The sequence below is a fragment of the Silurus aristotelis genome (assembly GCF_946808225.1).
Source record: "Silurus aristotelis genome assembly, chromosome: 8".
In the NCBI taxonomy this organism is placed as follows: Eukaryota; Metazoa; Chordata; class Actinopteri; order Siluriformes; family Siluridae; genus Silurus; species Silurus aristotelis.
Window position 1 is genome coordinate 20,886,164 of NC_139581.1, and position 14,083 is coordinate 20,900,246.

Consider the following 14,083-nt stretch of genomic DNA (forward strand, 5'->3'; position numbering starts at 1 on the left):
CCACCAAGTCGACATCAATTATTCATGAATCTAAATATTACAAAATGAGTCAACCGAGTGAACCTGGTAAGCTATTCCTCAGACTATTGTCTGGTTATGATGTGCATCTGTCTGTTTTTTATAAAAATTTAAAGGTGAGATTTGCATATGCAAACCTAAATTCTGGCTTACTTAAATATATTTTAAATGCTGCGCGCAGCTAACGTGTCTCATTTACTATCACTCCAATGCAACCCGTTATGACCAAAAGCAGGGGTCCCCAAACTACGGTCCGCAGGCTAAATAAGGCCCGCCCCCACATTTGGAACAACCCACTGAACACTACCAGGGTAACTGTTCATGGAATCTTCTGTTACAAACCAACCTGGACCCCAATAAAGAAAGGAATAATTATGTGGCCTTCACAGAAAACAGTTTGGGGACCCCTGGCATAAAATATGTTGGCACCTAACAATCACACCCATGTGTGTTCCCTCTAAAAAATTGTTTTTACAAAGTCATTTGAGCTTGATCTCATGCAATACTCTCTCTCTCTCTCTCTCTCTCTCTCTCTCTCTCTCTCTCTCTCTCTCTCTCTCTCTCTCTCTCTTTTCTCTCTCTCTCTCTCTCTCTCTCTCTCTCTCTCTCTCTCTCTCTCTCTCTCTCTCTCTCTCTTTCTGCTTTTTAAAAGTACACTATTAAAATTTTAAACAAATGTTTGTGGACACCTAAGTATCACACTAATATGCACTTGTTAAACATCCAATTCCATCCAATTCCAGACTGGAATTCCAGAACTCCAGACCCCCTCCACTCTTCTAGAAAGGCATTCATACAAGTTTTTCTAGCATAATTGTATGGTCTGTGTCATTCAACCACATGACAAAATTATTTAATAGTTTGCAAATAATATTTTTTTTATTTATGTAATTAAATGATTAACATGATCCAAACAGTGTCTGATTAGAATACTTTGAGATAATTTTATAAAATATTCACATTACTGTTACTGTCTTAGCACATCCTAATTGAACTCGCTCTTGTTACGCTGCACCAATGGGCTGAGCATCAGTTTTCTGGGCAAACTTCAGCATGGCTAAACACAGCAGACTGCAGAAAGCCCATGTGTATCATGAAGACCCCTCTACACTTTCTTTGGAAAGTTGGGGCCAGTAGGCATTTTAACGGGAAAAATGTGGTCATAACTTTGTGTAATAACATGACACAACTTGTCACCATTGTCACAAGTTGTCACCATCTGCAGTAATCTATAGTCTGGGCTTGAACGAAATCAGTCTGCCCACTTACCACTAGTTTCCTCTTTCTCTATACTGTCTGCCCAGAGAAATGTTAAAGTATGGTACAGCATTTTGCTACCTCTTATGTGTCCATCCATTTTGCATAAATAACTAAGTCTACCTGATTTATCCCCCTAGGATCATTTTTCTTCAAAGGATTGGACTGGATTGGATTAGAGTTTACTAACATTTCCTTTCTGTTGTCTCTCAAAGCATATTCAGTGGTACAGATATTTGATCAGTTTAGGGCTTATGTCAGAATTGTCATACAAACATATCTGCTTATCTAATAAACGGTACCTAGGAATGCTTGATCAGAGAGATCACTGACTAAAAATGTGAGTCCAAAGATTTAAAACAGCCCAATTGATTATCAGTCCATCATTCACTGGATCATTGCAGTGCAAAATTGGAAAGGTTTTCTAAGGATGCCATGAAGCCCTGCATAAGGTCTCGTAAGTGTCCATCATCACATCTTTAAGAAGTACAGGCACTTACAGTCAGTGTGCCTCTTTTTCTGTTATTTCCAACAACCTTTCGCTGGATCACTCATGTTATAATACTAATAAGTCATTACAATGATAAAAACCTCTGTACTTTGACACCAGTCCAGTTTTTCTTCCCTTACCCTTTATTCGCAAGAGCTCAGTTTTAATAAGTATAGGTATAGGTTTTGAACCGTGTCACTGCTTAATAAACAGCCTATGTTCTCTACTGTTCAGTTTCTGCCTTTGAAACTGTATTCTCCATGTTGGTATCTGCAGTTTGCCTTCTCTACCACTGCTTATACACACTCTTTATGTTATTCATGAGGTATTTTTTGCCATCATAGTTTACGACAGTGGACAGAAAAAAAAATATTCTTTCAAAAATATCATATATATGTGGGAAGGACCTTAGATCACCCTCTGCACTTTGATCTGCCCTGTGATCTGCGCTTTGTCCTGGAGAGTGGCCTAGTTTGGCCTCCTGTGTGCTGACCACTTCTGTGGAAACAGATGGACCAGTCTACTGATTGTTAGATTGACATCTGATGTACCTCAGTGCATCAAAGGACAAAGACAAAACAATCAATTTCACTTCAGTTGCTGTATTCTTTAAAAATACATTCACATACAGGAACATTCAAATAACCAACCCACTCATCTACTTCATCAAAATGCCCTAATCGGAATCTTCAACAAAACGACCCAAATATTTATGTCATTCTATTGCATTAGTTGCCGGAATCAGATGCACAAATGGCCAGAAATCTAAACAAACAAATCCATGGAAGTTATCCACTAGATGGAAGCATTGCTTTTAGCTTACCAGTGGTTTACACTCGCTTGTAAGTTTGAAATGTGTCATGTTTCCAGCAAGCTCTGAAAAAAGAAGCAAACAACCAGACAGCTGTGTAAAATCTGGAAGTACAGTGTTGTGATACTGTGCACAGATGTGGGTATTAATTAGGAAAATAATATAAAAGTTGATCACCTGTAATTAATATTTGATAGTTAATTTTCTATATTATAACCACCATTACTATTATACAGAGGTCCCCAAAACCTTTTCCTGTGAGTACCACATAATATTTTCTTTCTTTATGCCTTCTAATGGAAGATTAATTAATTATATTGTTATGCACCATACAGACAAATGAGCTTTACTTTTTAAGATATATATATATATATATATATATATATATATATATATATATATATATATATATATATATATATATATATATATATATATATATATAGCCTATTTAAGAAGCATTATTACTATCATAATGAAATTTTTTTATATATTCACTGCTATTAAAATCAAAACATTTACTTACTTATGCATATGCATATGGTTGACGTGTGAATCAAACAAATAATAAGATTATGTTAATAACTACAGGTCGACCAATAGCGGATTTTACAGATAAAAATAATTAGGTTGGTACTTGCCGATAACTAATTAATCATCCTTTTTTTTTTTATGGAAACAAATGAACATACCACTTCATGTAAAATATTACTGAACTTTATTACAAATTAAAGAAACAGTACTGATTTATGAAAATGTGCTGAAGAAAATAAATGTAAATCTATTCATTATTAAATTTAATTAATTTGCATCTAGAGGATGATTTGGTAATGACACCGGATCGGAGGCCCGAAAAAACTATTGGTATGGATTTTACCAATAACCAATAGTTCCAGCAATCAACTATTGGTCCCTTGACCTCTCTGAATAACTAAGGAAATTTTTTTTTCGAAAGCCAACCTTTATTTTTAAATACAGATATGGTATGAGTAAAACATTTAAAATTGCATTTTCCATATATCTCTCTGGCATTGTTCAGAGGGCCGTTTTTAAATATGGGGTTTTATACAACCATTAATTTTGTATACCACTCATCTTACATGGAGTTCCCTGGACATGACAACTACCCATCACAAAGCACATATCACACATCCATTAACACACTATAGAAAATTTGGAAATGAAAATCAGCATACAAAGCATGTCTTTGAACTGGGGAAAAAACTCCCCCAACGCCCCTGAATCATGGGGAGAATATGGTAGAGGCATTATTTTAAACCCCAAGATTCAACGGTGTGAAGCAAACATTACTATTATTAATTATATATTATTATAATTATATATTATCGATTATAATATTTATATATTTATATCAAATTCATTTGAGAGGAAAACAGTGTCTCAAAAACCCTTTTTTACAGTTTTTGAAACAATATTTTAAAAATGTCCCCCCCTGGAAAAATGTACAAAATGTTATTTGGTATTTTAGGCCACATTGCTGAACAGCCTCAATGTGCAGTTATTTCAAATAAAAAAGCAGTCTTCTAAATCAAATTGTTAAAGATATTGTATATAAAAGAAATGAATTAGTAGATGATGTTTTATTATAAGATACCACTCTTATTTCACCAGTATGTAGAAAAAGTTATGCAAAATTACAACTGTTCTACTTTGTTGGTTTTTTTTTCCCAGACCACCAGATTAGTTTCCTTCAGAGATTGTGTTCCTGTTTGCTCATTTCCTTGCAAAGCATAAATATCTGCTCTGACTGTAACCTTGACCTCAGAGTTTTGGGCCTCTTCCCCCTTGCTTGTTCTGTCAGGAAAGTGGATACAAGGTGCTTGTTAATTCTGCATTAATGCATAAGTTGGTAGAACCAGGGTGAAGATAGATTAAAATGGATTGATATTTTTTAATACATTTTGCACCTTCTATCTATCCCTTCTCCATTAACCTGATTCAGTTGATTAAGTAAACAATGTTTAATAGAAACAGCTTTTCTCTGGCAAAGACATTCAATAAATCTGATATATGCAACCAGTTAACAGATCAAATATTCACATACACATCCCTGTGATCTCCCAGATGAAGATTAGTTTTAAAGTAACCAACAGTTTAATGTTTAACAGTTTTTGAATGACATGATTGTATCCTAATTCAGACGAAGGGCTACCAAACACCATCAGCAATACTGACTCAATGACAACTGATGGCACCTGTATTCATAGCAAATTGTTTCTAAATAATTCATTATTTGATTGCTCATCATAAATATAATAATATGTGTCAGGCAGTCATTCATTCAATGGTATGCAAAATCATGATCCTACTAAACAGCTACTTTTATTAGGGTACAATATTCATCAAATATTTATTTATCAATTATTGGACACCTACTGTATATGAAAGTTGGCAGCCTGCACATTTCTTGACCACCTTCTTCCATTTGTATATGAAAGTTGGCAGCCTGCACATTTCTTGACCACCTTCTTCCATATGGATTAAATTTCTGTTCTGATCTCAACAGAAAAAGAAAATATCTGTTTTTATTACAGTTTTAAAATGAATAAACTACAAATTATATTCTACATCCCCCCTCTGGAAGGTCTGGATTAAACAAAAAAACAATTAGTTTGACTTTCCTGGTAAGTTAATTCGACTTTATTAATTAGATCAATTTGGGTCAGCTTTATTTATAAAGCACATTAAAAGACAAAAAGTGTCAGCTATTGAGACACAGTGGCACCTGTTTCTGCTTCACAGCTTCAGGGTCCATCATTTGATCCTAAACTCAGGCTACTGTTGTAGAACGTGTGTAGTTTTCCCCATGTCCCTGTGAGTTTCATTTGGTTTCCTCCGACCCATAACCATACCCATGTCATGACTGCCAAATTTACATTGTCCCTATATATGAATTAATATGCAAATGCTTTTTTTGTGTGAGATGCCCTGGTGTATCTCTGCATCAAACTCTGTGTTCCCAGAAGAGTCTGTTACAAATTTGACAATAAAGCACTTAGTGAATAGGAATTCTGAATAAATCAAGTTGACATTAGTTAAAGTAACATAAGATTCAACTCCTTTCTCCAAAACTTGAATAATACAGTGCAAGACACATAAATGCTCACTTAAAATAAGAGTTTAAGAAGAGAAAAGCCCAGATCAGTGGAGTTTTGCAATGCTATTTGATATTCTGCAAGTTTCTTGTCTCTCCACACCTGATTTCTGGAGCTCAACCAAAGTAAGCACTAGCTTTGTAATCATTTCTTTTACCAAGGCCCTTCTATCCGAATGCTCAGTTGGAACAGGTGTTAAGCTGTGGGAATAATTCTGTCTGTTTCAAAATTTTTACATTTATGGCATTTGGCAGATGCCCTTATCCAGAGCAATTTATAACTGAGCAGTGGAGGGTTAAGAGCCTTGCTCAAGGGCTTAGCAGTGGCAGCTCGGTGGTGCTGGGATTAGAACTCATGACCAGAGTCCAATACCTTAACCACTGGCTAAATTCTTCTGTTTAAAAATTCAGGAGGCCACTTTGCTCTTATGTTCTTTAAATGCAGCAGTAATATTTTATAGCCTTCTCCAGATCTGGTCTCTGAGTTCTGCAACCAGTTCCTTTGACCTCATGACAAGGTTTTTACTCCATTCCTTTATTTTCCAGCTGTTAGACATTATATAGACTGGTGTATGCCTCTTATACATGTTCAGTCATTGGAATTTACCACTGGTGAACTCCAATGAAAGTGCTAAAGCATCTCAAAATGAGAAATAGAATGCATCTGAGTTCTCTCTCTCTCTCTCTCTCTCTCTCTCTCTCTCTCTCTCTCTCTCTCTCTCTCTCTCTCTCTCTATATATATATATATATATATATATATATATATATATATATATATATATATATATATATATATATATATATATAAGTGCCGTCTTAAATGGTCTGAATACTTATGTCAATGTGATATTTCGTTTTGTTTAATTAAATTTGCTTTGTTTTGTTAATTTGTTATAAGTTTGTTTTTTGCTTTATCATTATGGGGTATGGAGTGTAAATTAATAGAAGAAAAGCAATGCAGAATTTTAGTATATGACTGCATCATTAAAAATGTGAAAAAAAACTGATCTGAATACTTTTTTAATTAATTTTTCATGTAAAAGATAATACTTTTTACATTTTGTAAACTGGCTATTATGTTGCATAAGGGATCAGTTGATTAATTATAACTATTGTGTTGTCTCCAAATTAAACCATTTCTTGATGTCACTTTTTGTTGAGAGAGCAAAACTTAAAACACAGCCTGCAGATTTCCACAATTTAAACACTGCCTGCAGATTTCCATTTTGCTTCTAACTGTGTCTTTTAAAAAATATGATAATTACTTCGATATTTTGCCTTTCAAAGCTTTCTTTGACGTTTTTTGCTGGTGCCTGAGTCTAAAACAAAGTGTAAGCTTCAAACGGCAGTTGACTGACAGTAAATTAGGACACCAAATTCTCTGTCCATGCCTGAATTCTCTTTCAGAGCCATGTAGTCACAGAATCATTGACTTCTTTAATGGCATAGCATCAGACTGAAGTCTCAGTGGATTGTCTATCTAGTTTTACATTTCCCTCTCTGGTTTAACAATTCCCAGGGCTTAGCGGTTTCTCTTTACACTGTTAGACTGGTATCATACATAAGTTTGATGGCCACAGGTCCTTCAAGAAATGTGATCATGCAATTGTTGGTGCATATGAATAACATTTTGAACAAGTTGTTCTCTCTCTTTCATAATCCTGTCTGTATAAAGAGTATGTTTTGGGTTTAAAATTCCCCTAACTGATCGTAGACTGGATGAATCATGTATTTTCTGACTTTTATTATAATCTTTTAACTGTTTTAATTATGGGGCAGATAAAAAAAAACATACAATTCTTAAATATACACAAGTGGCTTTATATCTACATGGTGGTTACTAATGAAATATGTGACTACAATAGAAGTCATAGTATGAAATCTAGCAGGTTTTTATGTGCAGATTTAAGCTACTATAAAAACTAAACTGAGATCATTACATGGGCTTTGATGTGTTTTCAATGTAAATACTGTTTTTAAGAAGCTTTAGTAAATTTATTTGTTAAAATGGAATAACAAAAATGTAGGATGTGATTAACCTGCATAGAAACCATTACAAAGCTTTGACAGTACCATAAACAGTATATACCTGTGGACAGTATTGTTGGTACCCTTCATTAACGAAATAAAACCCCACAATGGTCACTAAAATAATAACAAACAAATAACAAAAGTATTAATAAATAAAAATTTACTGAAGATTAACTAAGGAAATTAGATTTTGCTGTTGAATTGTGGTTCAACAGAAGCATTTAACAACTAATGAATTTGGCCTGCACAAAAATGATGGTATGCTTAGAAAAGATTGAGAATAATAATTTGACCATAGGGACATGTTAAAGTGTGCCCTGTAATTAGCATCAAAGGTGTCCTCAAACATTTAATCAGTCAGTCTGCCTATTTAAAGGCTGAAAAGTAATCACTGTGCTGTGAACATGTGCACCACTGTGCACCACATTGAACATGGACCACAGAAAGCTAAGTAGAGATTTGTCTCAGGAAATTAGAAAGAAAATTATTGACAAGCATGTTAAAGGTAGAGGCTATAAGACCATCTCCAAGCAGCTTGATGTTCCTGTCATTACAGTTGCACATATTATTCAGGAGATTAAGATCCTCAAGGCTGTAGCCAACCTCCCTGGATGTGGCCACAAGAGCCCAAAACAACGTGCAAAGATATTAGAGGTGAACTCCAATGTCAGAGTACATCACTGTTAGATCACACCATCTGTTGCTGTTTAAGCCGAAGTGGACTTTAACGGAGGACTCCACTGTTAATCCTCGGAGGGCTGTAACAGATGAATAATTGTTCTGACTTTCTCCAGGGACTTGTCCTGCAGACCTAGCAGTCCAGTGCTTGGTTTAGCTTCTCCTGGTCTGGGGTCTGAAATGGAGAAGAATTGAATGTGGGACAACTTAGGGCACCTTGGGGACGTAACTTGCTCTAGGGTGCAGGAAAGCACTGGCCATGCCTGGAGTAAACTTTAGAAAGGAGGGCCTGTAGATCACCTACTCTTCTCAGCAGATAGCCAGTCTTATTAACAAGTGCTTCCATGAAGCCTCGGCCAAAGGCTTGAAAGGGGGCTCAGACAGAGCCTCCAGCACAACGGCCAGGTCCCACCCAGACACTCTTGGTCGCGCCGGAGGCCTCAGCCACCAGGAGCGGGTCTCTGCCCAGTGATGACTTTATGGGTGGACAGAGCCAACCCTTTTGCGAACTGTTCCTGCAGGAGCTCCAGCACTGAACCAACCGGACAGTGGACTGGGCCAAATTAATGCTGAGCGCACCATACAGTAAACAGATGCCATCTCTTGGCATACAACCTCCTCATCGAGGGAGCTCTGGACTGGAGAATGGTCTCTACCACCTTGAACCTCGGAGAGGCCTCCATAGCTCTGGTCGGGGGTGAACTATTGTGCCACCTGATCTCCCACGGAAGCTTCTCGAGGAGGGCCACTAGGTCTGTGAGCCATGGTCGGCCCGGCCACCATGGGGCTACCAGGAGGAGATGGACTCCGTCCCGGCGAACTCTCTCCAGAACTCCCGGAAGCAGCGCCGGGAAAGGCGTACAGGCATGGCTCCTGAGGTGTGTGAGGAAATGCTTCAGTGCTAGAAGCACGGTCAGCATCTCTAGGCAATTGATGTGCCAGCGTAGATGGGGCTCTTCCCACAGACCTTGGGCGGAGAGATCACTCATCATCGCTCCTCAACCCGTGAGAAATGCATCCGTCGTTAGCGTTAATTGATGACCGGGGACTCCCAGCATGGGGCCTAGAGATAGGAACCGGGGATCTCACCAAACATCTAAGGCACGTAGGCATTGCCTTTGATGGTGCAAAGGGGATGCCCCTCTGTGAGAACCCACGGGTCCTGAGCCACCACTAAAGAGAAGGCTGCCCTTCTCTGACCTACCTGACAGCTGTAAGGATGACCACAATGCGGGCAGGGGAAAGCTGCAAGCGCAAAGTAGTTAAATTCCATAAGACACTGAGATAGGTGGTTCTCTGTAATGGAGAAGCACACTCTTCCCGGTGTTCAGACAAAACTCCAACGCCTTCGTGTGGGCGAGAACGACATCTCGATGCCGGACCGCCAACTGATCTAATTAACCAATTGTCGATGTAGTTGAGGATGCCCTGATACCTCAGGGGAACCAAAGCCACATCCACACATTTTGTGAAGGTACAGGGTGAAAATCAAGGCCAAACGAAAGAACCCGGTATTGGTAAGCTTCGGCCCCAAAAGCAAACCTCAGGAACTTCCTGTGAGGAGGTTGGATGGATACATGAAAGTACGCATCCTTTAGATCTACCATGATAAACCAGTCCTCGGATCTGATTTGAAGCACAACCTGCTTGAGGGGCAGCATCCTGAACCTAAGTCTCACACGTGAGCGGTTCAGCTGACGTAGATCCAAAATAAGATGCAACAACGTCCTTTCTGGGAACTATGAAGTACGGGCTGTAGAACCTTAACTCAAAATGCGTTTTATACTTCCTGGTCGTGACATCACCTCGCCGGTGACGGCCAGCGTCCAATTTTTGACTGATTACACACATTATTTCAGAACATGAACACTCCCAAATGCGTGTTCCCAAAGCATTTCGACGCAGTTTGAGTTCCTGAAAGGAACATTTAAAGTGGCCTTCTTTGGGCCCTGATTGAAATCCTATTGTACATTTGTGGTAAGAGCTGAAACCTGCAGTCTGGAAAAGGCACCCTTCAAACCAGAGACAGCTGGAGCAGTTTGCTCCAGAGAAATGGGACAAAATACCGTTCAACGGGTGCAGAAGTCTCACTGAGAGTTACAGAAATTGCTTGATTGCAGTGATTACCTCAAAAGGTTGTGCAATTAAATATTAAGAATACCAACATTTTTGTCCAGGCTAGTTTCATTAGCTTTTTTTTTTTTTTTTTTAAGCAACATCTGATTTTCATCAGTTAATTTTCAGTAAATCTTTATTATTATTTTTGTCAGTTTCAAGTTATTTCAGTGACCATTGTGGGTTTTTCTTTCTTTAATGGAGAGGTATTCACAGTTTTATCTACGTCTATATATAAATATATGGGTTACTTTCTTGAAGTATATCTATTTGAGGAGACTTTTTCTTTAACTTCATTACATTTTTACATTTTGTGAAATCAGTCGTTTCGCTTTTTTTGTTTTTACAAGTGTATAAAGACTTGTAAAAGTCTTGTGAAACTGGTCAAGCACACAGCAAGCCACCAATTAGGGCAGAGCTCGTGCTTTTTTATGGACTTTTTTTGATTGCCGCTTAGTGGTATCTATTTGGCACAATCATACAGTTCATCATCAGTTAAACAGCAAGCAGAACATTTGGAGAAGAATAAATGATGTAAGAATCTCCTGACTCTAACTTGTCACAACACCTGCGCACAATTTATTTAAGTAGTTGAGAATAAGGTTTTGGGTTCATTATAATTTTATTAGATATCAATCAGTGTTTTACTAATAAATATCATTCTATTAATAGATTGGTGCACTAAGAGCAACATTCAAGTCTTTTCACATAAATTAAGTTGATTAAACAAGAGTCTTGTGACAAAATTAATAATAGGAAATTATAGCCATAATAAGCCATAGTACTTTGGATACTTAAGTACATTTAAAGGCAAGTATTTTGGCTTAAAAAAAAAGTTTAAAAGGAGCACTTTTACTTTTACTGAAGTAATATTTTACCCATTGTATCTCTACTGAAACATTCATATGAGCAAAATTATTTAATTTAATTTAATATCTTTAACTATGATTTAGTTTTTTTAATATGGTTATTTAATTGTATAACACACAAAGAAACCTAAGCTCCTATCCCTATCCTCTGACGGCTGTGAATAAACAATATTTGTCTTAATACTATCAGCTCCAAAGAACTTGTAAAAGTTAAAACGATTCCTTTACACTCAGGAAGGATTAATGAAATCTGAGCAAAAGATATCTGAGTTTAATATTGTATTGGCTTCACCAAGAAGTGCATCTTAAAAAAAAGTACACCAGAGATGTGCTAGGAGTGGTAAAACGTTATGTTACTTCTTTGTATGTTTGTGTTAGACAACACCTCTCAGTCTTTTAGCCTGTGGGGTTTTCTCATGTCACTCAGGTCCCAGAACATAATCTGCATTAAACCCAGGTGTAGTTGATTATTTATGGCACTGGATTGTATTTTGTATATGTATGATATCATATTTCCTCTATTCATACCTGTACATCCTCAGGGGATGATACCTCATTTAGCTTATCATGTAGCTTGTCTTGTGTATTATATGATTTATTGATTTATGAAATCCGAAACCTTTCAGATTTTTCAATGTATTTGAAGGAGAATAAAATTATAGTAGTAAACAATACTGAACAAAATTATAAACGCAACACTTTTGTTTTTGCCCCCATTTCTCATGAGCTGAACTCAAAGATCCAAGACTTTTTCTATGTACACAAAAGGCCTATTTCTCTCAAATATTGTTCACAAATCTGTCTAAATCTAAAAAGGAGCACTTCTCCTTTGCAGAGATAATCCATCCACCTCACAGGTGTGGCATATCAAAGTGCTGATTAGACAGCATGATTATTGCACGGTGTGCCCTAGGCTGGCCAGAATAAAAGGGCACTCTAAAATGTGCAGTTTTACTGTATTTGGGATCTGGGGTTGGTCTATAAAACAGTCAGTATCTGGTGTGACCACCATTTGCCTCACATATTTTGCCCTGTACAGTGAAAACCGGGATTCATCCGTAAAGAGAACACCTCTCCAAAGTGCCAGATGCCAGCGAATGTGCGCATTTGCCTACTCAAGTCGGTTACGACGACGAACTGCTGTCAGGTCGAGATCCCATTCAGATGAGCTTCCCTGAGACAGTTTCTGACAGTTTGAGCAGAAATTCTTTGGTTATGCAAACCACTTGTTGCAGCAGCTGTCTGGGTGGCTGGTTTTAGACAATCTTGGAGGTGAAGATGTTGGATGTGGAGGTCCTGGGCTGGTGTTGCTAAATCATAATTTATATGCATTCCTCATTTTGGGTAATTCACGTATTCCTCAAAATCACCAAAGTTATTAATAAGAAAATTAAGAGAGCTTTTAAAAGCTTTTGTTTAGTTTAAAGAAGCTATAGTAATTGGCATGCTGGACAATTGGGTTTGTTTGAAACAAAAGAATATCAATCAAGTTTGAGTGAATTTATATGCCTACTGAATAAACCATGGTGGTACAGTGGTTAGCATTTCCTTGAGGTTCCTTCCCATTGTAAAATATTGATGCTGCTCTATATTGCCTGTAGAATGAGTATGCAAACATGTATGTGTAGGCTACTTGATCTGATAATCCCATCATGGGAATTCTACTGAAACAGGCTTTAGATCAAATACAGCCATGACCAGGATAAGCGGTTACTAAAGAAAGAAAGAGCCTGTGGTCTCAAACATACTGTCTATACTGTAGATTAGGTACACATATGGCTGACGGAATGACTGGATCAATTCTGAAAAGTACTTTACAAAGCATCTCAACTGCTCAGATTCATCTAAATGCTAGTAGTTCAAAGGATAGCATTGAGCATGGAAGATGGACAATATTAACCAAACTATAAAACAATTAAACGTCTATGGAATTTTCTATGGTGAAAAATTCTGATTAGGTAGTAAGCAGGCAATCTAAATTCCACTGGAGATATATATATATATATATATATATATATATATATATATATATATATATATATATATATATATATATATATATATATATACATACAGTATACAAACACATTATAACACTTACTGAAGACAAGGTATGTGGTCCAAGAAGCAAAATCAAAAAGAATTAATTATGAAATACATACATATTAATTACAATTGGTCATTTAAAATCAATAAGATGTCACAGAACCAAACTAATGCCATTCATATTACTTATAAATTACTAAGACAGTTTGCTCTATGTCAAAACCGCAGAGTACTATAGTTCTTTGATTGCTAGCAATTTACAGTAGGTTCTTGGAGCATTATTTCTTTGCTAATAGTCACTTTATCTTAGAATTTCTGTAGCTCTGTACTTTATGTCAGGAATACTGAATATGAGGCATAAGTACACCCTAAATGTCCCAGGACACTATGTACACACATTCACACCTACCCAATACACCTACCGTCATGTTTTTGGGAGGTGAGCGGAAAGCGGATAACCTGGAGGAAACCCAGGTGGACACAGGATGGAAAACTGAGCTCAGGATCAATCCAGAGACCCTGTAGCTAAAAGGCAGGAACATTACCCACCCTCCTTGTAGTTTAGTTGTGAAGAAAACATGAGCCATACTGTATGGTATACAGCATTGGTGGGTGGGGTGATATGTGTGTTTGTTTGTGTGTGTGTGTATTG